Source organism: Panthera onca, chromosome D4 (genome assembly GCF_046562875.1).
Source record: "Panthera onca isolate mPanOnc1 chromosome D4, mPanOnc1 haplotype 2, whole genome shotgun sequence".
NCBI lineage: Eukaryota > Metazoa > Chordata > Mammalia > Carnivora > Felidae > Panthera > Panthera onca.
This window is the reverse complement of record NC_138351.1, coordinates 63,867,140-63,881,616: the sequence shown is the minus strand read 5'-3', so window position 1 is coordinate 63,881,616 and position 14,477 is coordinate 63,867,140. Positions and strand designations below refer to the sequence as shown.

The 14,477-nt window shown below is 39.1% G+C and overlaps 1 protein-coding gene across 4 annotated transcripts in view; it reads right to left on the bottom strand.

The window, feature by feature from the left end:
- PLPPR1 (phospholipid phosphatase related 1) overlaps positions 1-14,477 on the bottom strand; it is a 327,234-nt gene that overhangs the window by 110,591 nt on the left and 202,166 nt on the right. The gene's annotated exons all lie outside the window — the stretch shown is intronic.

Here is a 14,477-nt window from a genome sequence, read left to right as displayed (position 1 = left end):
GTCCCATTTTTTTTTTCAAATATAAGCTGTTGTTCATAAAGAGACTATAACAAGAGTATGGATGCTAGCATTTTGCAGGTCAAATTCTGGAAAGTCACTTTAAATATGGATACCACCAACTGATCATGGGTCAGGAACAAAATGATCAGATACCCTTATGCTAGAGTGACCATACTTTTCCAACACATGGTGTGATGAGCAGGAGTGAACTTAAGAGGAAAGTAGGACAGAAGAGTGGACACAGGGACAGAAAATGAAGTCATTGTGTTTATATATCCTGGTCAGTAATCTTAGGGAAAAACTATCTTCAGACCTCTGCTATAAGAAACCAGCACGTAACCTAGTGCAGCTTGGGGAAACTTGAAAGATAGACCCAACTGTTGAGATGGTCTTTTTCAAAGTTTCCTTGGTTATGATAAAGGGTGATGATACAGCAGTTCTAAAAGATACTTTCTATGCTCAGAAGTTTTTCAGTAGCATAGTCCCTGGTCCTTTTCACATTTTTCATAGCTATTATGTAGTAGGGAGAGTGGGCACGGAGGACCCCATCACCATGACACTTGTTCTTTACTAAGAAGGATCATCTGGAGAAGGATGCCTGGGTGGCTCAGCTGGTTAAGTGTCTGACTCTTAGTTTTGGCTCAGGTCATGATGACCTCATGGTTCGTGAGTTTGAGCCCTGAGTCAGCCTTTGTGCTGCTGGTGTGTAGTCTGCTTGGGATTCTCTTTCTTTCCCTCTCTCTCTCTGCCCCTCTCCTGCTCATGCACATGCACACACACACACACACACACACACACACTCTCTCTCTCTCTCTCTCTCTCTCTCAATAAATAAATAAACTTAAGAAAAAAAGGATAGTCTGGGGAGAGAAGGTATCTATTGTAAATGGTGAAAACCTGAGCTCATGGCTCTTCTCCTTGGCACCAGGATCTCATCACACTTCCCTGCCATTTCATATTACCAGGTAAGGCATAAATTTAAAATATCCTTACCGGAGTGCTCCGGTTTCCATCAAACCCTTAAGATAAACTGCTTACTGGGGCCTGCAAGATACCTCTCGATCTGGCCTCTGCCTGCCTCCCCAGTGTCCCATCACTACTCCCTGTCTTCTACTCTAAGCTCTAGCCTTAATCAAACTCTTGCAGCTCTTCAAATTTGGGGGACCTTCTCAGCTCTTGGCCCACACCAAGGTGTCCCTTCCTCCTGCAGCACTCCTCCCTGGAGTCTACTCCTACACTTGAGTAGCGTCTCACTAGTCTTTAGGTATTGGACTAAATGTGGCTTCTTCTGGGATGTTTTCTTGACCCTTTCCCAGCTGAAGCCGTTACAGAATCTTTGTAGGCTTTGGGCTCTACTACGCTTGATGATTCCTCCTCACATCATATTAAGTATATTAAGATAGACCATATTTTATATAATTTCTCTTGTATAGAAATTATTTCCAAGTGTTTATAGCTTCTGTTTTGGAATCATTTGGCTGTGAATAACTAATTTAATTTGCTATTGATTATGAGAGGGTCAGGGTTACAGGTTTGGTTGCCAACTCAGTTAATAGCCAGGTGTGTGGTCTCAGACAAGTTGCTTATCCTCTCTGAATCTCAGTTATCTTAACTGAGACAAGAGAGATTTTGCATAAGTGATCTAAATTCCCATTTAGCACTAAGAGGTGATGCCTTTATCATTAACTGTGGGGAGAAATGTTTTAGGTGGTGGTGCATGGGGGTGGGAAGGGGCCATATGTTTACTCCACTGATAGAACATGCACCAAAGATCCTGAGTATCATAGGTAGATACTCTGGCCAGAGCTTCCAGTTAAGTAGAAAAAGACAGGTCCACAAGTATGTGGAGAAAAGACCCTTTTAAAACTGAAAAAAAGGGGGCACTTGAGTGGCTCAGCCAGTTAAGCGTCTGATTTCGGCTCAGGTCATGATCTCATGGTTGGTGAGTTTGAAGCCCCCATCAAGCTCTGTGCTGACCTTGTGGAGCCTGCTTGCAATTTTCTCTCTCTCTCTGCCCTTCCCCCACTCGCATTTTCTCTGTCTCAAAATAAACTTAAAAAAAAACTGAAAATAAGAACAATCATTATTTTATATAATAAACAATTTAATATATCAACCTACCAGAGAGAGAAAATTCAGAGCACTCAAATATATTTTCCTAAACAAGACCAACAATTAAAGCATGATTATAATTATTTATAGAAATGCCCCCTAAGGCTTGGTGTTGGTGACAACCATGTTATAAAACAATCAAGTTATGTTATAAAAACAATCAAGTGTTAGAAAGAGCAACTCTCACTATTGTTTCAATTAATTCCCCTCTGAGAAATGATGTAAGACATTGGACTTTTTGTGAATATAATGAGTTTTCAAATTACAGAAGAAGTAGTGACCAGTTTCTACCTTTGTAAAAAGAATTATGTACATTATACTACACACATCAATAACTTAGTGCAATTTTAAAAAGAAAAAATTAAATAGCTGCTTTTTAAAAATGTTTTCAATGTTTATTTTTGAGAGAGAAAGAGAGAGCGGGGAGAGAGAGAGAGAGAGGGAGAGAGAGAATGAGACGGGGAGGGGCAGAGAGGGGACAGAGGATCAAAGGCAGGCTTTGCACTGACAGCAGAGAGCCTGATGCGGGGCTCGAACCCCCACATCTGTGAGATTATGACCTGAGCTGAAGTCAGACACTTAACTGACTGAGCAACCCAGGTGCCCCTAATTTTTTCTGATGAAAAAACTAAGTAGGCTCCATGCAAAAAATATACATTTAATCCCAACACCCAGAGATAAACACTGATTTTTATGCATACCTCTTTTTTCTGGGCATTTAGTTGTACAGGCACATACATGTATTTCTAAAAAGATATTATGTTTTACATCTGCACTGCAGAATTTGAATGGAGAGATTATCTGGCTTTGAAGCTGCAATGTCTATTGACATGACCCTAACACAACTTGGTAAGTCTGAGAAATTGGTGACGCTGATGGTCCTCCAAAAACATTTTCTATGAATTAATCTGCATGTAGAAAACAGAAGAAAAATTAGGGTAGAGGAGACAAGTGTGTCTGCCTTAGGTATTGGTACTTCCACAAGTCCATGGATTCATGTGTGAGTCCTGTGAACAGAAGGGCTATAGATGTAACCCTAAGACCCAGCAGCACCCCACTAATCCTCAGGTGATGAAGTGAGATGCTGAGTTGGAGAGCAGAGCTTCTGCCCACCCTCTGTGGAGAGAACCTAACAGTGGCTCAGATATTAGCATCCCCACTGTGAACAATGTTAATAATGGCAGGGCGAGGCACCTTTATGTGCCTTCTTTGCTTGAGGAAATAGATGTGCACTGGCTGGAGTGGATGTAAATTCTCAGTTCTCTGGGTAGCAACCCAAAACACTGCTGCCTGAGCATGGGTGGTAATTCCAGGCTTAACAAGGGAAGACTGGGGCTGCTAGAATCCGCTGTGAATGGGTGTGAGCACTAGACAGTGAGATTTTGCTTCTTACAGATAATGTCACTGTCGTCTATACTCACAGTCTGGTGAAGCCTGGGTAGACTCAGATTATGTACTCTTTTGAACTCATTCCCTCTCACCCATATCCTTATCTAATTTGAGTATTTTTTCATGGTATTAAGTATTTTCCTACAATATCTTTTTTGTGGATGCATAGTATTGTACTTTTTTGAATGGACAAGAATTTTTACCCCCCCGCCCTGTAGTTTAATATTAGGGGCTTTCCTTTTTCATCATTAACAATTTAATGATAAATCATCTTTTACCCAAATCTGTCACATCCATGATTATTTCTGGAGCATAGATTAAGAGTGTGCTTTTGGGGTCCCAAGGGGAATACAAAATCTTAAAGATCTGGTACAGGGTACCAAGTTGCTCTCCCTACAGACTGCCATTTTATACTTCCTCCTCTTCTAAGTGAGGATGGCTATAAATTATATTTTTAGGGGCACTTGGGTGGCTCAGTCAGTTAAGCGTCTGACTTTGGCTCAGGTCATGATCTCGCAGTTCATGAGTTCGAGCCCCACATCGGGCTCTGTGCTGACAGCTCAGAGCCTGAAGCCTACTTCAGATTCTGTGTCTCCCTCTCTCTCTGTGTCCCTCCCCTGCTCATCCTCTGTCTCTCTCTGTCTTTCAAAAATAAATAAACATTAAAAAAATAAAAAATATTTAAATTATATTTTCATATGCTATGAGATAGGATCATCTCGCATTTTGATCTAAGTCAAACCATTGTAAATCAGGGACCGTCTGTAATACTCTTTAAGCTCTTAAAGAATGGCAGATTACAGAAAGGGAAATTCACATTTCAACATTTCTACATATTTGAATTCTGGTCTCTGAACTTACCAGAAAGAACTTCCCTAACCTAAGTCAGTTCTCCACTACAGAAAGTTCACTTCTTCAATGATACTATGAAACCAATCATTATGCCTCTTACATATATGCAGTGAAGGAACATAAGTCTAAATTTATGTTGTTGAAAATCCAACTTTAACACCTATTGGCTGTGCAGTCTTGAGCAAAACAGTTAACCTCTCTGTACCTCAGTTTCTTCATTAGAAATTTAAAATGTGAAGACATATTCCTATTGCATAGGGTCAATGTTATCCTACTGATATTTTTAAGTACTCCAGTTCTATAATAGAACACCACACAAATGTCAAATATGGTGCATTTAATGGTGTAATATCAGTATTTTCAGATTTAAAGAACTGTGAAATCTGTATAACTTATATTCTGAGATATGTGCAGAGAGCTATGTATTTCTTCAGAATGCTGACAAGAGCAAAGTTGCTCTCATTCTGGCTGTACCCCTGACCTATTCAAAATCCTTCCATGGTATTTTATAGTTACCAGCATTACCATTTTTAGATTTAGATTACCAGTGAGATTGCACATCTGTTCTTACACTTATAAGAGATATGTATGTTCCCTCAAAGTCGGGTTGGGCATTGTATTATCTTTGAAAGGGTAGGCAGGTGAAGGAGTAGAACCAGTAAGGAAAACAGGAGGAGGGTGAGGTGGGAATGATTTCCCAGGCCCAGCTCCTAGTCCTTCCCTTGGAGCCCAACCATCTGATTTCGCCTGGAACCATATTTCCTCTTCTTTTGATCTTTTGTCCTCGAGGGCCAGACTGAGTCTCTTAGTTTTGACTTATTTTCTCTGGATAGCAGTTTATTTTAACTGGGCCCTTGATCTCAGAACATCCAACTTGAACAGACTCAATGCTGAAGGACAGAGGAACCCTCACTCAGTTGGAAGAGTACCTGAGGACAAGGATAGAGGGTGATGGCAACCATATCTCATTTTTAAAATCAACACTGCTATCTTGATACTGTGAAAAATAATAGATACCTAGGGATGCCTCGGGGGCTCAGTTGACTCTTGATTTCAGTTCAGGTCATGATCTCATTCTCATTGTTTTTTATGGGATTGAGCACCGTGACGGGCTCTGCACTGGCAGCACGGAGCCTGCTTGGAATTCTCTCTCTCCCTCTCTTTCTGCCCTTCCCAGCTTCAGCTCTTTCCCCACCCTCTCAATAAATAAACATAAACAATAATAGCTACCTAAATGTTGTCATTGTCCTTTGGCTCCATACTGCAAACATGAGTCAAAGAGATGATTAAATAGGAAAAGGCATAGGAAAGTACTTTATAATTTGCACGTGTCATTGCAATCTAAAAGACCAACAAATTTTTTTTAAACGTTTATTTATTTTTGAGACAGAGAGAGACAGAGCATGAACAGGGGAGGGTCAGAGAGAGAGGGAGACACAGAATCGGAAACAGGCTCCAGGCTCTGAGCTGTCAGCACAGAGCCCGACGCGGGGCTTGAACTCACGAACCACGAGATCATGACCTGAGCCGAAGTCGGACGCCCAACTGACTGAGCCACCCAGGCGCCCCAGGACCAACAGATTTTTCATTGCTTTGTTTTAAACCTTTCCAACAACATCTTAATATATATTCTAAAAACATTATCCCCTTAAGCCCAGCAACGTGATGTATCTGGGGATTAAACTGCTATATTAAACTCTCTAAGGGTCAGGGTTTTGGTGTCTATGTTGAAATGTCTGTGTAGTTAGTTTTACTTTTCATCTTTATTGGTTTTGTATCTGTTTTCTATTGGGTAGAAGCTGTTACTTTAATTATTTTTGTTAATATCAACCACTTGCTACTTGGCAAGTACTTTTAGGTGCCTTACCCTCATTTATTTCTCAGAAGTGCCCAAGAGGAAGTTTTTTTGTTTTTTGTTTTTTGTTGTTCCATTTCACAGATGAAGCAACTGAAGTGCAAAGTAGTCATCCAAGTTTATAGCAGCAGTGGATGGCAGAGCCAAGATTCAAACCCCAGACTTTTCACATCACCTTATTTTCTCTTTGTATCCCACTACACATGAGGATGAGATTTTGATACTTTCTCCTTGGAAAGTTCTGGATGTGACTTAAATACAAAGATCTAAGGTAGCTACAATCTAAGTCTCAGGAACAAGGTGGTCAGATCTGCTAAACCTTAACATCTGCAAGGAAAGAGCAGACAGCAAGGCCAAGACTCACTCTTCTTTTTACGTTGGAGGCACACAAACTGACAGAGGCCTAGAAATGTCATTGTCCCCAAACGATAATGTGCAGTACCTTCTGGCCCAAGGGAAGAAAGACACTCAGAACCATCAAGTTCTTGCAGAACTTCATGAGATTATTTATCTTCAGGCTGGCATCTATAACAATCACCTGGTAGGTTCCAGCTGAGAAAAATGAGTTGTCAAAAACAGGCAATAAAAATTGCAAGTACAAGTAACCGTCAAAATGATAAAACTGTCACATCTGTACACATCAAGCAACAATTGTGTTCATTATGTCCAAACTCCTGGTACTTAATATTATCTGCCAAGGAAGCTAAGCTCCATTTAGAGTTTTGCTGTTAGCATGAATATATTTGAAAGAGACTTGACTGAGTTGTTCCTGATTTTACAGAGAATGCAATGACATTGTCTTGACAAGAATCCACTGGTATCTGGGAAGATTTGTCAAAAGGGGTATCTCCGTCCCAAAATATCTCTCTATTTTGAGAAAATACACTGGCAATGATTTGGGGTGGGTAGGGGGGATCTTAGTGCATGTTCTCATTTTTAGGGAAAAAACTCTACTTTAATTTGGGTGTGTTTCCCCTCAGGGAAACCCTCCTTTTGTTGATCCTCAAGTGTGAGAGGTGTTGCTGAAATGACAGAGAAGAGGAAAGAGAAAGAAAGTGGAAAGGCAGGAGAGGGGATCAGGAGTACAGAGGGGAGAGTAGTACATGGGAAAGGAGGAGGTAGGGAAGGAGGAAGCTGAGAAGGAGAAAAAAGGACTGAGGATGGAAAACACAGAAAGAGGATATTTGATTATTTTGATCACTCTTTTTACTTTATAGCTAGTTTATTGTAAGAACCTTTATCCTCACCAAAAACTAATATAATTGATTTCAAGTAGCAAAAACGAGGATAAGAAAGTAGATGTCCTCATGTTCACTTAAAAGTTGTTAATTTTCTACTCCTCCTGCTGCCTCTTTCTTCAGCTTTTGTCTAGTTCAGCATTTGCTATTTTTCATTGCTTGAGTAGAACCAGATCCAGGAAGGGCTGAAAGCCGTTGGTTAGAAATGTCGTGTGGCACAAAAACAGACACTGAGATCAATGGAACAGAATAGAGAACCCAGAAATGGACCCACAAACATATGGCCAACTAATCTTTGACAAAGCAGGAAAGAATATCCAATGGAATAAAGACAGTCTCTTCAGCAAGTGGTGCTGGGAAAACTGGACAGCAACATGCAGAAGAATGAACCTGGACCACTTTCTTGCACCATACACAAAAGTAAACTCAAAATAGATGACAGACCTCAATGTAAGACAGGAAGCCATCAAAATCCTCGAGGAGACAGTAGGCAAAAACCTCTTTGACCTTGGCCGCAGCAACTTCTTACTCAACATGTCTCCAGAGGGAAGGGAAACAAAAGCAAAAATGAACTATTGGGACCTTATCAAAATAAAAAGCTTCTGCACAGCAAAGGAAACAATCAGCAAAACTAAAAGGCAACGGATGGAGTGGGAGAAGACATTTGCAAATGACATATCAGATAAAGGGTTAGTATCCAAAATCTATAAAGAACTTATCAAACTCAACACCCCAAAAACAAATAATCCAGTGAAGAAATGGGCAAAAGACATGAATAGACACTTCTCCAAAGAAGACATTCTGATGGCCAACTTACACATGAAAAAATGCTCCACATCACTCATCATCAGGGACATACAAACAAAACTACAATGAGATACCACCTTACACCTGTCAGAATGGCTAACATTAACAACTCAGGCAACAACAGATGTTGGCGAGGATATGGAGAAAGAGGATCTCTTTTGCATTGCTGGTGGGAACGCAAACTGGTGAAGCCACTCTGGAAAACAGTATGGAGGTCCCTTAAAAAACTAGAAATAGAACTACCCTAAGACCCCACAATTGCACTACTAGGTGTTTATCCAAGGGATACAGGTATGCTGTTTTGAAGGGGCACATGCACCCCAACGTTTATAGCAGCACCATTGACAATAGCCCAAGTATGGAAAGAGCCCAAATGTCCATCAATGAATGGATAAATAGATAAAGAAAATGTGCTGTATCTATACAATGGGGTATTACTCAGCAATCAAAAAGAATGAAATCTTGCCATTTGCAACTACATGAATAGAACTAGAGGGTATTATGCTGAGCGAAATTAGCCTGTCACAGAAAGACACATATCATATGACTTCACTCATATGAAGACTTTAAGATACAAAACAGATGAACATAAGGGAAGGGAAGCAAAAATAATATAAAAACAGGGAGGGGAACAAAGCATAAGAGACTCTTAAATATGGAGAACAAACAGAGGTTTACTGAAGGGGTTGTGGGAAGGGGTATGGGCTAAATGGGTAAGGGGCATTAAGGAATCTACTCCTGAAATCATTGTTGCAGTATGTGCTAACTAATTTGGATGTAAATTAAAAAAAAAAAAAAAAAAGAAATGTTGTCATGGACCATCTTGGAATTTTAGTGATTCTGGATTTCACTCTTATTAGCAAAAGAAAAGTTTATATTCTAGTCCTTAAAAATCACTATTTGTTTGGGGTACCTGGGTGGTGCAGTTGGTTGAGTATCCAATTTTGGCTTAGGTCATGATCTCACAGCTTGTGAGTTCAAGCCCTGCGTCGTGTACTGTGCTGAAGCTCAGAGCCTGGAGCCTGCTTCAGATTCTGTGTCTCCCTCCCTCTCTGCCCCTTCCCCACTCACACTCTGTCTCTGTCTCTGTCTCTGTCTCTCTCAAAATAAACATTAAAAAAAATCACTATTCACTTGTCAAAGGCTTTTCATTTCAGAGGCTCCAGCCAGCATGGCAAGTACACTTTCAGGATTAGCTGACATGGGGAAATGTCCAAAGGAGACGTTTTTCTGAATACCTAACATTCAAGGGCATGATTTCTGGAAGCACCTGGGTTGCCCATTACAGATCATACTTCTCAATCCATTCTGTGTTGATCCCCTCCCTTTCAGCCCACTACCTTCTGTGTCTACTCTCTTTATCTACAAACTTTGTTCTCTCTCCAGTGACATCTTCTCATTTTGGTAGCATCCAAGGATTACTCGGCACTGTGCTTTCCTGACTTGTTATCACTATAAGACCTTTTGTGCTATGTACTCCTTTGCCAGACACCTTCTCCACCACTGGTTCGGCCTTCTGGGTGGGTCCCAGGCAGGCTTCCACTTTGTCCTCACTTTTGAATTTTTAGGTGCTGGCTTGTATCTACTCACCTCACCAACTGCCACAAGTAAAACATCCCTCAGTCAAAATTTTATGCTTGCAGAATTAAAATATCACTAAGAAAATGCACATCAGTGCTCCACTGTGGGCACTGTTTGGCTCTCATTTCCACCCTCCATCCTTCACACACATTTCAAGCATGGCCCAATAATCCTGCCTCTATGAAAAACTTGATGAGATTCAAGTTACAGAAGCCTGGTTAGCAACTGAAGTATGCAAAAAGGGCAAAACACATAATGACTTTGGGGGGAGAAAAGGTACTGAATAGATAAGTGTATAATAAATGAATGCATTCACAGAACAAAGATGGCCTGAAAACATCCCACTGCAAACATCTACAAACAATGGCTTGTCTTTTTTATTTTTATCATTCATAGATGAGCTGAATCAAAAAGGGTACTGAAAAGAAGAGTGGTAACCCAATAAATTGACGATACAGTGGACCCAGATGGGAGTAGAGAAAGGGGTACAGGTCAAACTCCATAACAAGATTTGGGGTTTAATGTCCATGAGGACCAGGTGTGAGGACCTGAGTGTGAATGGAGACTGCTGTGTAAAAGCCAGCATTCCTGAACCTTGCTTTTTCACTCAGAGAAAGAATGTTCTACATAAATCCACCTACTGTCATAGGAAGACTACAAGGAAGGTGAACTTTGATCTAATTATACTTTGGGATTGTCACATTTGGGTTCTGAATATAGAAGCGTAAGCCCAAGAGAAACATGCAAAATCCCCCCAAAGACTCTTAAAATCTAAGGCCTGCATGAATCCTACAGAAGAAGCAAGCTCTGCTAAAAAATGAGCTAAAAAATTACAAAAATAAATAAGGAAACAATCCACCATGAGCCAGAGATGGCAGATACAACATACAGGAGGATTAGCATACCAATAATTTCAGAAAACAGAATAATCTGAAAGAATATAAAAGAAAAACTGCAAGCATGGGGACACTATACAAACAAAAAGATTTTTGCACATAGAACTTCCAGAAATTAAAAAACAAGATGGGTTAAGAGACGTGGAATACAGAAAGACGGAGAAGAAGATCCAACATATCAAATGGAGAAAGAAAATAGAATGGAGGAGAGAGAGTATTTGAGGATGTGGTGCCTGAGACTTTTACAGAATTGGTACAAATGTGACTTTTCACACTCAAGATATAAAATAAATTCTAGCCAGTATAAAACTCACACCTAAACATTATTATATGAAATTACAGACCACCAAAGCAAAGAGAAAAATGGCAAAGCCACTGGAGAGAAATGTGGATTACCTATCAAGAAGAGTATGACTTCAACTCAGGTCAGGATCTCATGGTTCATGAGTTTGAGCCCTGCATGGGGCTCTGTGCTAACAGCTCAGAGCCTGGAGCCTGCTTCTGATTCTGTGTGGGTGTGTCTCTCTCTGCTCCTCCCCAACTCATGCTCTATCTCTCAAAACTAAACATCAAAAAACATTTTTTTAAAAAAAGAACAGTAATAAGAGAAGAGTCTTCAAAGCAAAAATAAAGGTAGGCTGCACGGTGCAGGAGAGGGAAATGGCTTAATACTCTGGAAGTTCAGAAGGTAGAATAAACTATTCAATCCAGAATTCAGTACTAAGCTAGACTGCCCTTCCAGATTAATTGTATTATAAAGACAAAGTCAGATAAATATTGTAACTGTTTACAATTCATCAGGTCCATGCTGAAAGAACTACTAAAGGTTCAGTTTCATGAGGAAATTAAACCCTGACAGAAGGAGAGGAATAAAGGGAGGAAGGGTGAGCAAAGAAAATGAATATGCAGGTAAATTCAAAGAAGCCAGGACTGAAAAATTAGTGAAAAAATTTAAAGAAGATATAAAATCAAGAATGACACCCAAGATTTCAAAGTGACTTAAGAACATCACTGTTTACAAGAAGCGAAGAGCTACTGGTTAAGCTTATTGTTTGTTAACTTTAAATATTTAAAATTGAAGAGTAATGGGGCACCTGGATGGCTCAGTCAGTTAAGTGTCCGACTTAGGCTCAGGTCATGATCTCACAGTTCATGGTTCAAGCCTCGTGACGGGCTCTGTGCTGACAGCTCAGAGCCTGGAGCCTACTTCAGATTCTGTGTCTCCCTCTCTCTCTGCCCCTCCCTGCTCATGCTCTGTCTCTCTCTGTCTCAAAAACAAATAAAAACATTAAAAAAAATTTTTAATTGAAGAGTAAGGTTTAAAAGAAGAGAAATAGAATCTATAATTTAAAACCGAAAGGGAGATTAAAACAAAAGAAGTAATCTAGTCTAGAAGGCAGAAAACGGAAAAAAAGGAAAAAGAAAAAGGAACAAAAGTCCATATTTACAACTTCATGCCAGAACACCTGAAATATTCTCTTTAAAGTCAGCAATGAGGCATGGATGGCTTCTACCACTGCCTCTATCTAACATTGCGCTGGAGGTCCTAAGCAAAGCAAAAAGATAAGAAAAAAGTTGTAAAAACTAGAAAAGAAACAAATCTGCTACTACTTGCAGATGATATAACTGTCTGAAAAAAAATCTAAGAAATATACAGATGCAGTCTAGAGTTTAACAAAGTTTCCTCAAGGAAACGGATAAAAATTTCAATATTGGTCTCACACTGAAGCAAACCACAGGGAAACGTAATCATGTCCTGGCAATTCCACGGCTAGGAGTGAATCCAAGGGAAGCTCTTGGACACATGGACATGGAGACAGAAATAAGAACGTTTTCTGCCAAAGAAAGCTGTAAGAGTAAAATAAGAGTCAGGAAAACAAAAAAGAATCAACCAAACTGTCCCTCAGTGGGCGTATTCATGCAATGAGATAAAATGCCACAATTTAAAAGGAATGGATTGCCAATCTGGATAAATGTCAGAAACATACTGTTGAATGAAAAGGCAAGTTGCAAAAGGAAAGTTCAATATGGTATCATTTATGTAAAATCTCCCTAAGGTATTGTTTACGAATATGTAGATATATAGGAAAAATATGAAAATATGAATGAGAATCATACAAGGGAATAAAGCCTCCAACTTCACAGATAGTTACTTCCAGGTCCAGGACAGTAGGACTTCAGCCATATTTGTAATATTTTATTTTCCTTGAAAAAATATTTTTTTTCCTTGAGAAAACATTTGAAGCACATATGGAAAGATTTGGTTTTGGTGTATGTTATATTTCCTCTGTTTGAATTCTTTCATAATTAAGAAGTAATAGTGAAAAGATATTCATTGATCAAATTGACATTTTAACTAAGTTATTTTTGACCAAGTTTTCTGATATCCCTGGCATAATGTACGTAAACGGTAAGTGTTTTTTTCATTTTATACCCCATCCCACCCCCAACTGGGTCTTATTCAAAGTTTTCTTGCTCAGTCTCAGAAGAGCACTATTAAGAGAAAATATTTAAAAAAATTTTTCTTCATTAAAAAATTTTTTTTTTAACTTTTGACCCCATTCATCTATTTCTCCCCCTCTCCCCCCCCAACAACCACTAATCTGTTTTCTGTATCTATGAACTTGGTGTTTTTTTAATTTAATTCCACATGTAAGAGAGATCATACAGTATTTGTCTTCTCTGACTGACTTATTTCACTTAGCATAATGCCTTTAAGCTTCATCCATATTGTTGTATTTTGCAAGATTTCATTCCTTTTTATAGTCAAATAATATTCCATTATGTGTCCATTCCACAATTTCTTCACCTATTCATCCATGGACGGACACTTAGGTTGTTACCATATCATGGCTATTGTAAATAATGCTGCAATGAACATTGGGGTCCATACAATTATAGGTATTTGACAGCTAAAATACAGGAGAATCATGACAGACACTTTGAGATATACCTCTTCCCCTCTCAATTTCTACTTTATTTCACTTCACTTCCTCTTTTTCTTTCTCCTGCTTATTTCTGAGAGAAGTCACTGATGTACCCTATTTTTTTAAGTTTTTACTTAAATTCCAGTTAGTTAACATAGTGTACTATTAGCCAGTGCACTTGTGATGAGCAGCAGGTGTTGTGTGTATGTGTTGAATCACTAAATTGTACACCTGATGTACTTTAAACTTCCATGCAAAATAAGGACAATACAACAAGAAAAAGAATAAACTGTCTTTCCTTTCTCAGGTTTTTAGACTTATATTTATGGTTGTTAAGGTTAAGGCAGAGAAAGACTGATTTATATCTCTTGTTGCTTGCTCCACCCGTCAGCTCATTGTTCATACATCAGAGGACCAAAAATCTTCAGAGATATACCTTCCAGCAATAAATTAAACCTCTTACTTTGAGGTTTAGATCCTATTTGATTTTTAAGAAAATTTAAAGTAAAATTGCTACCAGGAAGATAAAGATAGTATCAGATGACTTATTGTCCGATTTCCCCCAGCTTACTTTACAAATTTATTTCTCTTACAACAAAGGATTTTAACATTGAAAGACCAACATAGTGCTATAGTCTTCTACATTTTCCCCATGAGCAGCATGAGAAAGGACTCTTTTTCCTTCGTTAAAATTTCAATATGAACAATGGTAACTAGAACCCACGATATACATAAGGTATAGTTATTGTCTGAATGGAGTTATTCTAGGCCTTCTACAGTAAGTTAAAGGAAGAGTATTAAGAACATGTGTTTATGTTGA